Source organism: Macaca thibetana, chromosome 11, assembly GCF_024542745.1.
Source record: "Macaca thibetana thibetana isolate TM-01 chromosome 11, ASM2454274v1, whole genome shotgun sequence".
Lineage (NCBI taxonomy): Eukaryota > Metazoa > Chordata > Mammalia > Primates > Cercopithecidae > Macaca > Macaca thibetana.
In genome coordinates, this window is record NC_065588.1 from 38,828,504 (window position 1) to 38,849,037 (window position 20,534).

The 20,534-nt window shown below is 39.9% G+C and overlaps 2 protein-coding genes across 4 annotated transcripts in view; both read right to left on the reverse strand.

Moving 5' to 3' along the window:
• The window catches only part of YAF2 (YY1 associated factor 2), a 1,232,548-nt gene that overhangs the window by 558,427 nt on the left and 653,587 nt on the right, over positions 1 to 20,534 (reverse strand). The window lies entirely within an intron of this gene.
• Positions 1 to 20,534, reverse strand: part of LOC126931320 (60S ribosomal protein L12-like) — a 706,093-nt gene that overhangs the window by 192,799 nt on the left and 492,760 nt on the right. The window lies entirely within an intron of this gene.

The window sequence follows — 20,534 nt, forward strand, 5'->3', positions numbered from 1 at the left end:
TAGTAAGCCAATGCTGACTTCTGGAGAGCATTCCTTAGTAGGTGTCAGGATCAGCTTCATAATCACCTGTTCTATAACTTTGTTAAGCTCAAGCTTTACGATAATTTGTGTCCATTTGTAATTATCACCTCTAATAATCATCTGGAAATGTAGATTTCAATTTGTGTGCAAAGGTGCCCACTGCGTTGGTTTTCTAGTCTGTTTTATGTAGTCTATTCTGTGCTTTATAAGTTGACATACATTTTCTTTGGTAGACAAGGAATGGGTCTCCTGTTAGTAATGAAGAGAATGGTCAAAAAAGGCTGGGGATATGGTAGGGTTAGATTTGTGCCATCCACATATGGTGGGTGGCAACTATATAGGACGGTGTAGATAGAGAACATTTCCATGATCACAGAAAGCTCTACTGGGCTTGTCATCTGTGTTAGATGACCAAAAGAGTAGGACCACCTCCTGCTGGCCTGGAAGTCTCCATTAGTAGAAGCCAAGAGAGTGCTGTAGAATTCTTCAGACTCCTATAAAGACCACTGTCACTTATGTCTTCTCTACCTCTGCTGCTGGAGACCACAGGGCTACTCTCATCATGTCACTTATCACATGAAGCCCAGGACTGCCTGGCCATTTTCATGCCAAGACTCCTCCATGACTTTGTACTTCTCTTAAAGGATTTCACTGGCCCTTTGGAATTTTAAGGTCAACTGTCAGCATAATCTCCCAAATCCTCAACTCTTCACTGAATCTTCTCCTCACTTCCTTGCTCTTCCCAAGACACTGCTTCCCTTGCAGCTCTCTTGAAAGATGGACATTCTCTCTCCCATCCTTCTTGTGCTGCTGGACCTGGAGGTGGGTGAATTATTTTGCCATAATTTCTGCCAGCACAGTGGCTCACACCTGTAATCCCAGCACTTTGGGAGGTGAAGGTGGGTGGATCTCTTGAGCCCAGGAGTTGGAGGCCAGCCAGGGCAACATAATGAAACCACTTCTCTACTAAAAATACAAAAATTAGCTGGACGTGGTGGCGCGTGCCTGTAGTCCCAGCTACTTGAGAGTCTGAGGTGGGAGGATCAGTTGAGCTCAGGAGGTGGAGGTTGCAATGAGCTATGATCGTGCCACTATACTCCAGCCTGGGCAACAGAGTGAGACCCCTCAAACCAACAAACACTTCTGCCTCTAGACCTTTATCTCTCTCCTCCTTAAAATCTGTTATAAATCTCATGTTATCAATTTAGATCACCCTATATCCCTGCTCCCTTGCTGTAGTCCGTGAGGATGCCTTGGGTCACTCTGCCTGATTTCTTGACCTTTTAGCTTGTGTCTCACTGCCGTTCCCTCATCATTATTTCTTTCTTAATTGTTCGTAATTTAAATAGATATGTAGAGGATTCTTGACTTTTTCTCCTCTGGTTATCTTGTCCTCTGTCTTACCTTAGTAACTTTCTTTTGTAGTTGTCAGCCTAAATAACAGAGCTCTCTAAGAAATATGTTTGTTTGCAAATAGAGCACTGCCTTGTGAATATGTGTGCCATGATAAACTATGTGCATATCCAGGGAGGTGAAGGAAGACAAAGGTTTATTTTTTATGTTTTAATTTTTTTATTTTTATTTTTAGAGACAGGGTCTCACTATGTTGCCCCGGCTGGCCTCGACTTCCTGGGCTCAAGTGATCCTGTCATGTCAGCCTCCTTAGTAGCTGGAATTACAGACATGTGCCACTGCAGGTAAAGGTTTTTAAAGGAAAAAATGAGGAATACATACTCATTTTGAAATAATTATCCTTGGCTACAAAGATCAATAACAACAGTGACACCAGTTCAAGGTTGGACAAGCAGTTGCTGGGCCAATGTCCTTGCAGAAGTATTTCTTTTTGTGTGAGGTTGCGATGGCCGTTGTGCAAGGTTGTAGTTTTTGCAGTTTTTCATGATAGTTTTTACTGTCAGGCATCCTAGCCAGGAGAACCCTCACTCTTGGCCTTCCCTGGCTCTGTAAGGGTCTTTAAATTTGTTTTCTTACATTGAGCATTTTTTATTAATGTGTGGTTGTTTATAACACAACATGGTAAATAGAGATTTATGTTTTAAATATTTAAACCTACATGCAATCTTTATATGTTTCCATATTCAGCCTTTATATACATTTGGCAAGACTTTGGAAAAGCTGTCATTAGATAAGGATGTTGAGTGCACAGGTTGCTGTTAATTCCAGTGGAAACAAAGCCTCTTAACTCATTTTTTCTACTTTGCTGATTTTCTAAACAATAGCCATCTTTTCAAATTTCAAAATTATAATTTTGTTGACATTCAGAAATATTGACAATGCATTTAAAGGTATGCACAATGCATAGAATATATTACAGCATGGAATGAAATTGCATATTAGTCTACATTAATCTAATTATGAATTGCATATTTAAAATTATATAAATTGCATTGAACAATAAAATACATTTTTAATTTTATCTTTTTTATTTTAAATAAGCTCTATTTTTATTTTACATGTGGATTACATTCTGTACCACACCTGGATTCTTCATTAAATTTTCTGTCATATTTAAAGGATCAGTTTGTGCAGCAGAGTAACAGCAGCTGTTTTGCAGATCCACTTAAACCCCTGTCTTCATGCAGTGCATAACTTCACAAAAACATGCGTCCCCGACACAGAGTCCTAGAACATGTTTTGGGAAATTGAAAATAGTTCCTTAAGGCTAAGGTGTTCAGTGAGGAGGAAAGAAGGGCAAGGGATAAAACTTCATAGAAAATATCCACACTTGCTGTCTTTACTTTCTTTGGTTCCGTGCCTTAGTGAGCCAGGCTTTTGGACTCTAAACTTTGAATGGAAAGATCTAAGGCTGGGTATGCTTACATTTCAGACAAATCATCTGTCTTTGCTCCTTATGGTTCACACTTGGCATCTGTCAGCAGGGCCGCCTCCTTGGGATGCTGACTGGTGGTCACAAAAGAGAAGCCCCACAGCCTTTCAGGAAACAACTGTATATCCCTGCACCACAGATCACAGAGAACCAAAATGTATAGTTTAGGAAATGTCAAGCACGTTCAGGAATCTTAGACTTAATTCATTTGCCATTAGTTGACATTTGATTGGTATTTCTTTGCCCACAATTGGCTCCTTGAAAACCAAATCCCAACTGTTAGAGCAGTGCCTGCACAATCTTTCCATAAGGATGAATTAATATGGGTGATGCAGCCACAAATTAGGCCTCTCAAATTTTTCAGCTGATTTTTCCTCCAGAGGGTGTCTGTAGACTGTACAGAAGGACATCTGCTCAATTTCTGGCAAGGCCTCAGGGAGCTTACAATCATGGTGGAAGGTGAAGGCAGGAGCCAGGGCATCACATGGTGAGAGAGGGAGCAAAAGAGATTTTTTTCTTTTAAACACTAGTAACTCCATTTTGGTTCTGAAAATTTTCACATGGTCTTACACCAGTAGATCTTGTGCTTACTCTTAACTTGAACCTTGCCAGAAACTTAATTTCAAACATTCAGCTCCTAGATCATGTTTTTCATCTTAATAGCCCACTTTTTGCAGCAGCCTAGCTCCAACAATCTTTCAACACACCCAGGATGTTCAGTCTAGTGTCTCCACTAGTCAAACAGCAGAGGCAACCCCTCTGGGTGGATGAATTAAGAAAAGGTGTCTTCTCTGAGCATGAGACACAGACTAGATTTTGGCCCTCTTTTACCCCTTTCAGACACAGCTTAAAAAAAAAAAACAACTGTGCTGCCCGTTCACTCTTCGAATTCAGGATCATTAACCTCAAGTGAACCATGATTCCTCCCATCAGTTCGACTGTATTTCCTTTGCATATTATTTTCTGTTTGCCTAGACAATGATTTAATTTCCTCTTTCTTCTCTTCAGACCTTTAGTATCTCCTCCCTCACTGAGTTTCAACTGATGACCTTGCTTCCCAATCCACCAAGGAAATTGGAGCTATGACAAGAAAACCTCCACAAGTTCTTCTCAGCACACCTAATCACCCATGTACATGTCTGTCCACATGCTCTGCCTTCTCTTTGGCTTGTGTTCCTCTACTTGGGCACTGGATCTCGTTGCTTTTGCCTACTCAAGGGTACTGCTGCCAGAATTCTCTCTTCTCCTTTTTATCACCAAATAATGTCTTTACATTGGATCATTCCTACCAGAATCTAGGCATTATTTCCTTCCTCTTCAACATAGGTCTCTTTAGACCTTATTTCCCTCTTCAGTTGCTCTGTTTTTCTATTTTCTTTCATAGAAAAATTTCTCAAATGTATTGTCTGCACTTGAGGGCTCCATGACTGTGGTCAGTCTTTCACCTCTCCACTCTACTGCTCTTGTTAAGGTCACCAGTGACAACCACATTCTCAAATACAGTGATCAAATTATCAATCTTCCTCTCCTTGGCCTATTAGAGGCATTTAACATAGTAGGTTGGTCTCTCTTCCTTGGAATATTTTTCCATTTAGCTTCATGGACACCACAGTCTTCTGGTTTCCATTAACCTTTTTTCAAAGTGATTTCTCTTCTACTGGTTCTTCCTTAACTCTAACCTCTAAATATTGGAACACCCCAGCGTTCGTTCTTAGTCTTCTCTTTCTGTTTCTCCCTAAATGATCTTATCCAGTCTCATGGCTTCAAGTAACATTTTCATGTTGATAATTCCCAAATTTATATCTATCTTCATGCTGGACACTCCATAGAATTTCAGACTTGTACTTCATATCCCCATTGCCTAATCAGAATTTTTACTTGGATATCAAATGGGCATCACAAATTGAACAAGATCAAACTGAACAACTGATATCCATCTCTCCTCTCAAAGAAAGTGCTACTCCCATGGTCTTCTTTATCTCTAAAGTGGCAATTCCATTCTTTTAGTTGATTAGCCCCAAATCTTGGAGTTAATTCATCTTTTGTCTCACACTATCAACAAATCCTATTGACTCTAGCTTTAAGATATGTCCCGAATCAAGTCACTCATCTCCTCCATGGCTACCATCTTAGGTGAACCACCATCATCTCTCATTGGATACTTGTAATATCCTCCTAACTGGTCTCCCTGCTTTCACCTTTGCTCTGTTTTCTGTTTTCCACACAGCAGCCAAGGTAATCTTTCCAAAACAGGCCATATCATGTTATTTCTCTACTCATAATACTGCAGTGTTTTTCCAGATTGCTCAGATAAAAGCCAATGCCCTATGCATGACCTACAAAGCCTTACATGATCTGGCTCCCTGTTACTTCTATCCAAAGTTACTCTCTGACCTCCTCTTCCATCACGTTTCCTCCCTCTGTTTTAGTCACACTGCTTTCCTGAATTCACCAGATAGGCTTTCGCCTCAGGACATTTACACCTGCCATTCCCATGCTCAAAATGTCCTTTGTCCAGATACTCATGTGGCTCAAGTCCTCACTCCTTTGAGGTGTTTATTCAAAAGCTTTAGTGAGGACTTTTGCAGATAACTTCTCTAAAATTTCATTCTCCTATGCATACTTTGTTTCCTTCTCTGCTTTTTCTCCTTAGCACTACTTATCACTATCTAATGTACTTTATATTTTATACCATCTTGTTTTTCATCTGACTGTCTCACCAGAATTTAAGTTCCATGGCAGCAGGATGTTTCAGTTGTCTGTATTGTTCGTTTTGCTCTCTGTTGTGTCTCCAGTGCTTAAAAACGTGCGGGGCTCCCAGCAGGTGGTTAAGAAATGTTTGTTGAATGACTAATTGAAGTTTAAGAGGTATCAGCCAATACTGCCTCTTTCTGCAAGGCATTATAACCTACTGTTTAAGAACATGGGCTCAAAATCCTGCCTGTGTAACATTAGGTAGGTTATTTAATCTGTCTTCCCCTGTGCAAAATGGGGTAATAAAATTTCCTACTGCAGGCCGGGTGCGGTGGCTCACGCCTGTAATCCCAGCACTTTGGGAGGCCAAGGCGGGCAGATCACGAGGTCAGGAGATCAAGACCATTCTGGCGAACATGGTGAAACCCCGTCTCTACTAAAAATACAAAAAAAAAAAAAAAAAAAAAAAAAAAAAAAAATTAGCCGGGCATGGTCGTGGGCACCTGTAGTCCCACCTACTCGGGAGGCTGAGGCAGGAGAATGGCATGAACCCAGGGTGAGGAGCTTGCAGTGAGCCAAGATTGCACCACTGTACTCCAACCTGGGTGACAAAGCAAGACTCTGTTTCCAAAAAAAAAAAAAATTTCCTACTGCATAGGGTTATTGGGAACATAGAGAAAACATACATGGAGAAATAACTGTAGAGATGAACTATTTAGACTAAGTGCACGATAAGTTTTTGTTTGGTTGGTTTTTTTAGAGACAGGGTCTTACTCTATCACCCAGACTGTAGTGCAATGGTGTGATCATGGCTCACTGTGGTCTTAAACTCTGGAGTTCAAGTGATCCTCCCACTTCAGCCTCCTGAACAGTTGGGACTTTAGGCATGGGTCACCACACCTGGCTAATTTTTAAATTTTTAGTAGAGATGGGGTCTTGCTATGTTGCCCAAACTGGTCTCAAACTGGTCCCATGAGCATTCCTCCTGCTTCAGCCTCCCAAAGTGCTGGGATTAAAGTTGTAAGCCATCGCAGGCAGCCAAGGAGTCTTAATTTTCATTATTATTGTTGTCCTCTCTTAATATTATGTCATCTTCCCGTCTGTTCATTACATCATCCTTACAAGTTGTTTATACACTATAAACCTATTTATAGGAATTTCAGCTCTGCTGCTCATTAGGTGCGTGATTTAAGGCAATGTGCCTAATCTTTCTGAACCTCGGTTGTCTTATCTTTAGATTAGAGATAACAGTACTTACTTTGCAGAGTCATGGTGAGGATTAAAAGATATTTAAAAGCAGTTAACAACTTGCCCTGACTCATAGTAAATGCTCGGTAAGTAAAAGCTCTTAGCTGTGTTGTGAGGGTGCAAGATACGGAGGAGGCATTCTGGCTAGGCAAGCGCGAGCCAGGCTGCCGAGCCAGGCTGTGGAGCTGGTTGGACTGCTTGTGTTCAAGTTCTCTAAAATTGAAACTCATAAACAAGCAGCCTGTGCAATCACTGTCTTTAATTCAGTTCTTTACCTAAAGATCGCTCAGGAATTTTTTTAGTAGAGATTGTAATTTTTAGACTTTCTGGAGATGTATTTCTTTTTATAGTTGCATCTTCCATAGGCTCTTGTCTCTGATTTTAAAATATTCTATCTAGAGTCTAAGAGAACACACATGTATCTATTCTCCCTTTCTTTGTTTTTGTTCAACTTGAAGATAACACTATCTCTTCCAAGGTTTTAGTAGCTTCCATATCACCAGTTCTTCCTTGTTGATTGGAATTACACACAGAGTAGCAAATTCACTTGTCTCCCCTCTACCCTTTGAGCATCCAGCAAGGAGATGGACATTATTTTTATGTTACAGAGCAACTACGTGAAGTTGTCTAAACTGACCTGTTTCAACCTAATATTCCCTCAAGCCAGACCTAACCAGCTTTTGTACAAGCCTGAGAATACCTAACAAGCTGATTATTCAATACCACCCACTTCACCCACATACATTCTTAGGTATTGTTGCCCAAACTCATCTTCTGTCCTGATTTCAGAAGGAACTCCATGAATGGAAGAATCCCTGAGGGGACAGAAGTGAAGGTTAAATCCTACACTAAATACATGAGCTCATCTTTTTAGAATCCTGCAGAGCCGAGAGTGGAATTATGCCAACATTTCACATTGACCAGGCAAACTGTCAACATTGTCTATTTCCTTTTTATTTTACACAGCGTAAATATCTTTGAAATAACCTACTAAAAAACTACAGAGTGAGAAAGACCACCCTCATCCTAGTCATGATTCGGATTTTAAGTGGGTGTGCACAATGAAGTAAAATGATTAGACACAGAGAACACATTTTAAATATAATTTTAAAATAATTTTTCCTGTAAGTAAAAGTGTTGAGTTTGGGTGGTAACAGAATTCTTGGAGCTAAGGGACTTTCCAATTGTGGAATATGACATATTTTGTTATGAGCCATAGTATGGTACAGTTTTGGAAGGAAGTGAACATGATTGCTAATTAGCTTGAATTTATTTAATGCATGAAATAAATCCTCTTCAGTATTTTGATTACATATGGCGGTGTACTACCTCCTGCAGAAATGAAATAAATACTAATTGAACTGACAGTTTTTCTTCTAATGAAGTAAGAACTTGTTAACTTCTCCCCCTCAAATCTGTCATCTTCTCTTTATGTAATTCTTAAGTATCCATCTGATTCCGTGTCTCCCACATTCATCCAGCCCTTGAAAGCAGGCTTAAAAAAAAAGAAATGGAATTTTCAAAGTTGTTTTGCATTCTCATTTAGGTTTTTAAAGAATGTCATCAACGAGTTTCTCCGGAAACACCATTAGCTGTGCCTCCGTTGGGTGGGTCATGCCATGGGAAGAGCTCAAACTTCTGAAATCAGGATACATTTTTTTCTTTTCCATTTTTTCCCCTTTTCTTTTTATTGAATGCATTTTTTTTTTTTTTTTTTTGCATGCAGAAAAGTACTTACCCTAGGTGTCCACTCAATGCATAAACATGAAAATCATATACATTAGGGACTTGCCCAAGGTCACAAAGCTTGTGACAAACAGGGACTACAGCTTCCTTATTCTTCATCCACTACTTTTTTATGCCGCATTCTACTCAAAACCCCTTTAAACTGTGTGTCTCATCCATGAAGTTATTCTTTAGAGCTGACCACAATGGTCTAACAAAAGATCCTGGGTGGAAAGTAAGGCTTACCATGACCTCAGTGGGCTCCTAAAAATGTTTGCCTCTCCTTGAGATTTACAGAATCTTTACCCCTGTGCTGTCTTACAAAATCCATACCAGGATATAATTTTTTCTGAGATGTTGAGAATATCAATAGTACTGGTAGGTAACTCATTGCTCAGTCAAGTGGCGTGATATACAGGGGATGCTTTTTTAGTTCTAGTTTTCTGGTCCAGTAGGGGAATGGCCTTTCTCCTCTTATTTTCAAGCTAAAGAGTGAACTGTAGCCCCAGAACCCATCTAGACTTCTCCTTGTGTGCATTCCCAAAGTACTCTTGCATTCCTGTCATTTTAACCCTTGAATATGCCTTGCACTGTTTTGTAAGGGTTTACTGTCTTATCTGCCCAACGAGATTGTCTCATCTCACTACGCGAGAAGAGAGTAAGTCTTAAATGCCATCTCAGGAAATGAACACTTCAAAGAGCATTTCTCAATGTGTAGTCCTCAACATCCTAATCAGAAACATCTGGAACAGCGCAACAAAAATGCAGATTCTTAGCCCCTACCCATGTTGCTTATAATCCAGTATTGGCTGTGGTGAGAACCATGAAGAGTTTCACAGTGTCCACAGGTGATTCCTATGCACACTAAACTTTGAGAAACACAGGCTTATATGCATGAGGCAGATACTTGATGATTGGCCTGAACAGCCTCCCACTGTTTCCCCATGAATACCTTCAGCAGAGTATCTCGAAGCTCACACAGGCCAGCATGGCTAGGCCTATGAGTAGAATTCATGCATACATTCACTTAACATACATTAACTATGAGTTTACTCTGCCCAATGTAGGTATATGATGGGCCATATGGTTTGGCAGTGTCCCCCCCAAGTCTCATCTTGAATAGTTCCCATAATTGCCACATGTCATGGGAGGGAACTAGTGGGAGGTAATCTAATCATGGGGGCAGTTACCCTCATGCTGTTCTTGTGACAGTGAGTTCTCACGAGAGCTGAAGGTTTTATAAGGGTCTTTTCTCCCTTTTGCTGGCACTTCCTCTTGCTGCTGCCACTTGATGAAGGACTTGTTTGCTTCCCCTTCTGCCATGATTGTAATTTTCCTGAGGCCTCCTCAGCCACGCTGAACTGTGAGCCAATTAAACCTCTTTCCTTCATAAATTACCCAGTTTTGGGTATATCTTTAGTAGCATGAGAAGGGACTAATACAGTGGGGAACTAGAGAGATAGACACAGTTCCCTTGTGGATCATACAGTCTAATTATATAATGTAAGAGACTGGAAATAGTTCCTTTTTCCATCAGCATCTTCTCTTTGTTTTCCTTTTATATTCCTCAGATATTTTATGAATACCTTCCATTAGCCAGATTCTTTTCTATGATGAACAAGACAGATAAGGGCCCCTTTCCTCTCATGGGGTTTACCCTTCAGTGAGGAGAAAAAGAAAATAAGTAAACCCAAAGCCCCAAGTTAATTATAGATTGTGACAATTGCACTGAAGTAAATAAACAAAATAATGTGTGGAGAGACTGACTTCAAAGGGTGAAGGTTAGGCAAAGTCACTTATGAGGTGCCATCTGATGAGAAGTGATGGATGGAGGCCTTTGGGTCATGACTAGAACTGGGGCAGACTGTGAGTCATTTGAGGCACACATGCCTTTGGTGGAATACTACCTCTACTACTAACACCACCAGCTATTATTTATTGAACACTTCCTGTGTACCAGACTGTGTGTTAAACATTTTGCATACTTTATTCAATCTTTGCAGGAAACCTAGGAAATGGATATTATTACTTCTATTTTCAGATGAGGAAACTGAGGAAGCTCAGAGAGGTCAGGTGATTTGTTCAGGGACACACAATAAGTGGCAGAGTGGGCAATTAAATTTGGCTCTGTGTGGTGGCAAAGCCTGCAGTCTTTGACACCACAAGATTTCCACCTTTGGTGATACAAGGCTGTGCTGCTGACTGCAGAGGAAGCATGACAAAATAGTAAGTACACAGCCTTGCTATGATAAGGATGGTTAATATTAAAAAGAGTAATAGTAATGATTTAACCCTATTGAGCACCTACCCTATTCAAGGTTCATGCAAAGCACCTTAACATTCATTAGTTCATATGATCTTCAAAATAATCCTATGAAATACAGATGGGGAAAGTGGGATTTAAAAAGGTTAAGCAACTGGGCCACGGCCACTAAACTGGTAAGTGGTAGGACCAGATTCACACCACGAGGTCTGGTTCTGACTCTTGGACTCCCTGCCCTTCTGCTTCCCTACTAAAAGGAGTTAATGCCTGTGCAATGGTCTTAGACATAGACAGAGTAAAGCTTGAAATAACTCACCTCCCTCATTCCTGCCATAGCTCTTTTTTTTTTTTTTTTTTTTTTTTTTTCCTGGCCTGGTTCCTGATTTGTGTGACCTTGTCTTCTTGACTTGTGGGACACTTGCTACAGAATTGCTATGCTCTCTTTCCCCATTCTGATTTATGAGGGTTGACAGTTATTGGCAAGTACCTGGTCATGTCACAGGATAATTTGCCACTTTTTTTCTATCTTTAGAATGCTGTCAACCCAGCATTAAATCACCTTCAATCATTAATAAGCTGGTACGTGTTATCTGTCATCATCTTTCCATAGACGGGGGGTTGCAGCAAGCAGGACACAGAGCAGCTAAGCTGGGATGCTAAGGAGGATGCCTGGCCAGGTTCAGAGCCTGTGGCAGGCTCGGGAGCAAAGCCTTAGCAGGGACTCTGAAAAGCCAGGGTGGAAATGAAGATGGAGACTCCCAGGGATTGTGATCCCTCCAGGAAGGAAAGAGGCTCCTTGAAATGCAGGAAGGATAGAGAAACAAAGCAAACTTGAGTTTTGCCCAGTGCAGCCTTTCCATGTTCACATTCATGCTGAGTTCATGCTGAGTCCACGCTGGTGCCACAATGGTACCAGTCAATATCATATTGCTCTATCACAGCAATGATGGCATCAGATGGCAGTGAATACTGGGTGAACACCGGTTTCACATCTCCATGTTGCTCTTCAGCTGTGGCTAAAATCGAGCCTTACCCTGTTTTTGGCAAATCTACTTTTGGAATGTTTGACCTGTTCTGCTTGGGCTAGTCCATGGCTTGGATTGGATGACATGTCAGGGGAAGACCTGGCAGCATTCCCTTCACCCTCGGGATTGATTTGTTTTGGGGTTAGTGGGATATGGCCTCATTCTCTGTGATTTGGGGCTGAGCTGCACTGGGTTTGGGAGAAAAACAAAAACGAGGTTCATTCTCTATCCGCCAACCCTAGATTTTCAGGTCTATACCACCATGGTTTCAATACCTGCCATGTGGCTGCACTGTTTGAAATTCCTTTTATTTTTAAAAACTTAAATCTGAAAAAATGGTGAGAAGTTGTATATTCAAAGAGTGGCTTTATGCCTCACCTTCATCTTGGATTTTTGTGTGAAGAAGTATTTTGGCATCAGTGTTCCATGTTCTTTTCAGGCTAGCTGTATATAATAACCAGGTATCCATGCTAGACACATGAAAACTGTTAATTGGTTCACTGTTGAAAAAGGATTAGAACTGGGCCTGTGAAATGTTTTACAGAATAGTTTTACGTGGAAGAAGTTCTCAGTAAAAGCTAGAACAATATCAGCATCATCTCTAATGTTTGAAGGTTGATCAGCACAGTAGGCCGGAAGTCAGTGGATTCTGCTTTTTGCTTTGGCCTTGACTAGCTGTGTGACAGTGCCAAATCTCCTGGCTCTTTAAGTCTTATTTCCTCAAAGTAAGGTTTGGGGGTGGAGGGTGGAGGACAGGAGGCTGCAGTAGCTGAGTCCTATGCACCCTTCTAACCATGATTACTTTTTAATGAAAGTGAATCTAGACTTCTACAAACTGTCTTTTTGAGTCACTGTCAGAGGCAGCAACTTGACTTTGAAAGCTCTTGTGTTTTCACATTCTAACATATAGTTTCTATCTGTATTTTAAAATCATGATGGCAATCTTTGCCATGAATTCGGGGTTCAGCATTCTATTTCAGGCTGTGATAGTTGTGTGATAACGGGGTGAAAAGATTTTCACTGAATCTTTTAAATGGTAGGATATCTTCTCTTTGGGTTTTCAAATTGTAACTTTGAACATAATCTTTTCTCATTAGCAGAGGCTTTGTTGAAGCTTTAGACACAGATATCAAAAATCAGTCAGCTTTATGGACTTAAAAAAAAAAATTTTTGGCAAGCTTCAATGTGTTGGAACAACCATGATACATAAAGGGACTACTTTGCCCGTTAATAGAAGTGCTAAAGACCAGGCTAACAGGTTTGCTGCTGTGCTAATACAGAATAATCTCTGATAACTATAATTAACTTGAACGCTCCTGTCATAGGTTGACTCACCAGAACACTCACACCCTTCTGGATTGATATTCATTCCTCTTTCAGATACGAGCAGATGCTTCCAACAACTGTCTACAGCCACGGTGCCTTAGCCTTGGTTTGTATGCATTTATCCCTGGCAGGCGCACTATCTATTTTAGGAAGGTATTTTGACACTTTACCTCTTGGCTACAGTGTCTCCAAAAATGCACTCAGTGGACAGAACATTCTCTCTCCTTGCAGGCGTGCAGGCGACAGTCAGCCCCAGCATGTTCTGTGGCAGAGTCAGCTGGCCCAAGACCAAAGCAGCTCCTCAGCATTGGGTCTGTTCTAGGGCTCAAGGAAGATGCCCTGCCATTCACTGACAGCTTTTCCCTGGGCTTTCTCTCCTCGCAGGCATTCTTATTCTGTGAAAGGGCTACACAGCTATGCTTGGGAATTCTAATCAAGGTGTCATTGGATAAGGATGATCGTGTTGTGGGGCTTCAAGTTTGGACTCTTCTGACTACTCTCTAGTTTTTCCTGGCAATCCTGTAAACTGACTGGCTTTTCAGGGAAAGCTGTTCTTTCTCTGCATGAGTTTAGGAGAGAGTTGGGGAGACTATCTGCTGCTTCCTTTTGGGGCAAAGGTAGGAATCATGATGACGAAGCATTTAGCAAATAAGGCAAATAACGAATGCCTCTCTGACATGCAAATAAATGTGCATAGAAATAAAAATCAAGGGATTTATATGAAACATGGTCATAGTTTATTTTCTAGATCTGGGCAAGATAAGTTATATCAAAAAAGACAAATCTAACCCAATGAGAATACATTAGTGAAGTTTCACTAGGAAGTAGTAGTGAGGAGGTACTTCAATGACGCTTCTTAATGGAGTGGGCTTCAGGAATGATGTGATGGTCATATTTTCTGAACAATTTTTGGTTTGCTAGAAATCCGTCTTCTCCATATTCTCAAACCCTAACCTCATAGCACGTAAACCACACTGTCAAGTGAACCTGCTGATTGGTGCTAATGACATTTACCAAAAACACAAAGTGCTTTTAGAGGAAAAAGAAGTCTATTCTTAATGCTGTTTATAGTAAATATTTAAAAAATTACAGAGTAGCAGCTGTCAAGTTTTCTGGCATGAAACATAGTTTTATTTGTTTTCGGACATCTTGGGAAAGTCTTAACTTGTTCTTTATTACATTTTCCTTAATTTTTTTCTTAGGCTTACGCGTCCCCTCTAATGGATTTTTGTAAGTCAGTCATTAGAAGGGGTAAGGATTCATACATTTCTTTTTTTTTTTTTTAATTTATTTATGATTCATACATTTCTTTAACATTATCCTGCGAGAAGGAAAATCTCCTTACATTATGTGTCCTGAATAAGAAAAGCTATACAAATTGTTGAGAATAATATCTATGTGAGCAATCACATTGGCAAAAAACCCAGAAACAACTATTAGACGGGGCATGTATTCTTTTGGAGTTATCAAATGTAACTGATGAGATTTGCTGTGAATCTCCATTGGTGCCAGCAAGACTGGAGGAGAAAACAGAGTTTTCCCAGATCTGGAAAATTTGGGCAATGTCTCCCAAACAACCGCGTAAAGACCTCCATGCATTGACAGCTCCAAGATTCTAAGAGAGATAATCTGTTCCAAGATTTAGAAAACAGTGATTGAGAATCAGGACATTTCCTGAGGATAAATGACCAGTTGGAAGGAATTAATTCACAGCATTAAGTTCAACTAAGTGCCATTAACCCACCTGTTCCTGGTATTGCTCTGGACTGGTCATCATTTCTGCGGGACACATGTGCTGCTTTCCATCCAGGTGAACTGGAGATAGCAGAACAATTGTTCCTGGATAAGATGTCCCATAATACTATTCTTGTGAGTTTGAAAGTTTCCTTAAATGGCAGGGGCCATTAGCAGGGAAGTTTAATGCTGTTATTGGCAACTGAGGCTGGAAAGGTGGATCTAGCAGGCAGCAGGGCGGAGAACTGGCATGGTGCCTCTAGTCTGTTGGTTGTGCCAACAATCTCCAAATTCCACGTGCCTAGGGGTGTTCAACAAATCCATAATCTTGTAAATCTGAGCACTGGAACCTATCTCAGGGCAACTTTTTGAAAGTTAAATAAGTTTGAGAGGAGGTAAAAGGAGTGATTGAATTAAATTAGAGGAAAAGAGAAATAACTGCCTGGGAGTATTCATAAAACTATTGTTATTACTTTTTAGGCCTTTGCAATTATACTTCAAAGTCAGGGAGCATCTTCGAAATTTCTCTATTTTCTTTTAGTCATTAATGATATCCTCTATTTGTTATTCTTTTACAGTACAGCATTTTTCAAAGTGAGTGAATAATAATTTTTATTAAGCAGATAAGCAGAGCAGTAAAGTAAAGAAGTCGGTGCAATTTCTAGATGGGAGAATCTCTTGTTACTTTAATTACAATATTTGCAGTTAAATTTTGATTATTAGTCTACTGAAATATACAGTACAGTTTACATTTTGCTTCATTTTGAGAGCTTAAACAAAGCATGTTTCAAATGATAGCAAAAATCACATTTGAACATTTTTACCTTTAGAAATTCACATTTTAGTTTTCTACTGATTAAATGCGTTCTCAAAAAAAAAAAAAAAAAAACAAAAAAAAGTGTATCTGAGTATAAAAGGGAATATCTGAAATACAATTATTTAAAATATTCCACTTTGCATTTATAATACATTTCAGAATGCAGAATGAATATTTTATGCAGAATCCATTTTTGACTTGAAGATGGTTTTATGTTGAAAAGTCTCTACTCAAATGTGTTCTCAAAAAGAATTCATTCAGCTACCCCTTGTTTTCATGTTGAAGCTATTGTCAGAAGGGAGTATTCAATGATAGTCTAAGAGTAATTTTTTTTCCATTTGTAGAAAAAAATTATTGGGGCTTTTATGTTAATGTGGTATATTTAGCTGACCTTTGATTCTCTGCAAGGTCAAGTAAGCAGATAGTAACATTTTTAGGTTTTCATCTGAAAATGAAAGCATGCCACTTCTCTGCAGACTTTAAGGTAGGAGATTCAGATTGAAATACCATTTATTGAATTCCAAGATTATGCTACGAACTCCCTTTACATTGTCTTTGTTTTCACAGAAAATAGGTGAATGTGAGTAACATAGATAAAGACAGAAATGGCTTGATGTTTTAGGTGACATCTGTCTCCTCATGTGGCCCATCCTGGGCCCTGCTCTTTAGTCCCATCTCCTTGTGCTCTGCAACTGGGGATCCGGCTCTCTGAGTTCTTTCTTTCCATGCTCTGTTGGTGGGAAGGTTTATGATCCCTGCCTAGGGTAACTGAGCTGAAACCTGTCCTCTGTTGAGCAAAAGACTGAAAGCTCTAACATTTTCTGTGAACAGCCACAAGAAGCCTCCGGCCAACACCTGACTGTAGCAGCCAAAAGGCGTTAGTTACTGTTTAGCCATATCATATTCTATATAGCATGAGCTACAAATATACACGAACAAGTTGAGCTTACAAATTTGCAGAAAGCTGGGTCCAGAAGAAGCCTTTGAGCTCATTTAGTGCAGTGAGTTTCAGACTTTCCCCGTGGTGTGGGGGTTAGGGAAGGGGACAGGAAGGAAGGCTCAGCCCCTCTCAGCAAGAACAGGTCAGCATTTGTTTTATATATTGTGGTTCTGAGTAGGATTTCCTTAGGGAAAAAGCATTCTGCCATTGCTTTCCACTAAAATATTTGAGAACCTCTGGTCCTGTCTTTTTACAGATGAGGAGATAGAACCCCAGAGAGATGTGCCTTTATTCAATGTTGCTTGCAAATACAGAGATTTTCCTGAGGCCTAAATTTCTGGCTTAGTATGTAATGTGTTACCCTTTTCTCGAAACTTCTTGGCTGGAAAGACATGAGCAGAGCATCTGTGTGGCCTGTCTCTGTGCAGTTGCTTCACTCTTGCAAGCGTTCCACCTCAGCGTGTGTCAACGTGTGTGTGCGTTACACTCGTGCTTGCTTGCACGAGGCTGTGTGCGCCCATGAAGGCTACAAGCCTGTAGAATTTGGGGATCAAGTGGACTGCCTCAGTAGCTGAGGGAACAGTGCTCGTGACACTTCCCTGAGTTTTCCATGATATGGCAGGTGCTACTTGCTGTAGGAAGCAGATGATAAATACAATCTCAAACTCCTTGGCTCCTATCACCACCAACATGGTTCTGAAATTGGTGTTGATTGGAGAACTCTGGATGGATTGGGGGCAGCCATTAGTTTAATAAGAGTATTCTGTCCTGGGTGTGGTATGCAGGCCCTTTAGTGCAAGCTTGTCAGATAGGGGGAAAGGGCAACGAGACACTACCACTCCTTTGCTGCCAGTGCAGCCAAGGATCCCATACCCATGGTTGCAATCTGATCAGAAATTGCTGATTTCCAACTTTGTTTCTGAAGATCATGAAATGGGCATCTCATTTCCCTCTTCTGTATTGTAATCTGTTCAGTTTGGTCCAGCAAACATTTCTGCAAGCCTCCTCTGTGCCAGGCATAAGCTATAAACCACGTGTGAAGAGAACACTCCTCTGAGTTAACATAGGCCATGATGTTCATATTTCTTCCTAAAAGATTATTTTAAAACCGTTTTTACATTGTTTGTGGGAATGCAAAATGGTGCAGCTTCTATGGAAAACAGTATGGAGATTCCTAATAAAATTAAAGATAAAACTACCATATAATTCAGCTAATCCCAGTTTTGGGTGTTTATTCAAAAGAATCAAAAGCAGCATCTTGAAGAGAGATTAGCACTCCTATGTTCATTGCTGCACTATTCACAATAATGATAATGTGTTCACCAACAAATAAAGGGATAAAGAAAATGTGGCCTATACGTGTACAATGGAACACTATTCAGCCTTAAAAAAGAAGAAAATTCTTTAATAGTAGACATCATGAATGAGCTGTGAGGACATTATGCTGAGTGAAATAAGCCAACAGGAGGACAAATAGTGCATGATGATTCCCCTTATAGGAGGCATCTAATAATAGTTAAAGTTTTAAAGTGAGGAGCTGAGGAAGCCCATCTAAGGGGCTAGCCATTTCTGGTCAATTGTTAGCATGTAAAATCATGGTGTTATTGTTGCCATATCTTATGATTCAAATCCAGATTTTAAAAAATGTTTCATATCTCATTTTGTAAATGTTGGCAATGAAGTAAAAAAAAAAAAAAAAAAAAAAAAATTGCAAAGCCCACATCTGTGAGCTGCATCTAGTTCACAGAAAGCCCGATTTTCCACCAATGCTTTACAGTAACCTTTGAATGTGATCGCAGCATTTGTAGTTGACTGTCCTGCTATGTAAAACATATTGTCTCTGAGTCCATGATGCTGGAAGGCTTGCGCTGCACATATGGTTTTGTAGACATATTGTGAGCAGCCAGTGAATATTAATCATTAGCAGCAGCTTTATCACCACCACTATGCAAGTTTGGGAAAGGTACCATAGAGCAGTTAGTAGCAAACCTGCAACAGTAATCATGGGACTACTTTGGAAAGTGATGATCTAGAAATAGATTTCACTCACACACTTAAAAGCAATTATAAGTAGTAAGAAAGATATATGATTATACCATGGTCAAAAGGCCAGGATATTTTAAACTAGTTTTTAAGTTTCTATAGATTGAAGAATCAAGCAACTTGCACTCCATGAAGCCCTAGTACAGTTTGATTCTAAAAATATATATTTTGGCTACTCGGTTTTATAGAAAGAGTGGTGTTTATTTGCTCAATTGGCTATGGCTGCTGCAGCTGTTGCTGCCCTATTATATACAATCATAAGCACTTGCTTTCTAGATTTTATAATTGTATAATAGTGACAAAGTTTAACAGGCTATTTCCTGAAAATAAAGAAATATATTTTTATGAAAATGAGTTGAGGTGATAATGTGTATATTACTTTAACAAGATTAAAAGATTGCAAGTTGTGATTAAGATTAAAATTCACAACTTCAAATCTGCATTTATACAAAGTCGAATCCGTATTTAGAGCCAGGAGAAATCTTAGAGATCATCTACTTCAACTCTAGTCTTTCTGATGGGTAAACCAAAGCACAGGGAGGTTAAGTGATCAATCCAGTGCCACACAGCTATATAGCACTAGAATTCAAGCCTTCAGCACTGAGTGTACAAACTTGTGACATTTATAGATTTAACACTGTGGTCTCAATTACATGCCAATGACCTAAAATCCATGAACTGTAGTACTTATAATTTTGCTCAACCAGGGATTTGAATGCACGTGTAGTGATGCTGATACACTGAGATGAGTCACTTCCCTGGTGAATGAACCCAGCTGACTACTTGGTATTTAATCTCAACCCAGCTGTCTTGTTTTCTGCTCCAAAGAGGTCACTTAAATTGTTTGATTATATTTTATTGCCTGGCTTATGTAGCAGGCTTGCAATAAAATGTTTCTTAAATAAAGCAGGGAATAAAAGACTGCATTTTATAAAGAGTTTTTTGCTGCAGAGGCATTTGAAAATATGAGCATTCAAAATTTCTCATGATGTCAGTCTTCGTGAATGTTAAGGGTCAGCTGTAGTTTCTATGAATAGAAAAGATCCTTGGGTACGGAGGTAGAGTCCCTAGTGGTTTCTCCAAAGGGAATTTGCTCCAGACTCATAATTTTGTGGGGCTAAAAGGTAAGACTAAAACGGAGACTTAAAATTGTTGAATCAAATTCTTTCAGTTCTAAAACTAGTCCCTGAGATTAAGTTAGGGACTTTTGAAAACTCCAGCCCTTTCCAGTCTTCTGTGTCCTGTTCAATAAATTATTGCTTTAGGGATAAAAAATTTCATGCCTAGATGCTGTATGGTGTAATATGATCAGGATTCCCCTTCTAAATGTATGTATTTGACTTGGGCAAGGCACGTAGCCTCTCTACTTATTGGTTTCCTCATCGGTAAAATTGACAATGATGCCTGCTGCTAGAAAGGTTCTTGGAAGTTCACAGGAGCCCCCTGGGAAGTCTGGGTTGGGCACTCTCCAGGGTTCCTTCCCATCGGCCTCTCCTTCCTCTATGCACAACATTGCAGTTGTCCCTTGTTTGTGTGTGACATTTCACATCAAGCTGTTAGCTCTGGGAGGAGTGGGAGAATGTCTTGCTCTCTTTTCTGTCCAGCTCAGTAAATATTTATTGAATGGATAAAATTTTGCAATGCGAATGTAAGCAATTGTTGTAATTTCATCTAGGAAGTCTGGTTCCTCAATTTGATGGTGTTAGTACTTCCTTGACTCTGGGCATGCTCTGACTTCCTGTATTTAGTTTGCTCACCCCCAAAAAGGCTAATGGAGAATCCTTACAACCCAGAGAGAGGGGATTTTGGCACATGATTTCACTGTGCCAGAATGTTTATTGGGTTGGCATATT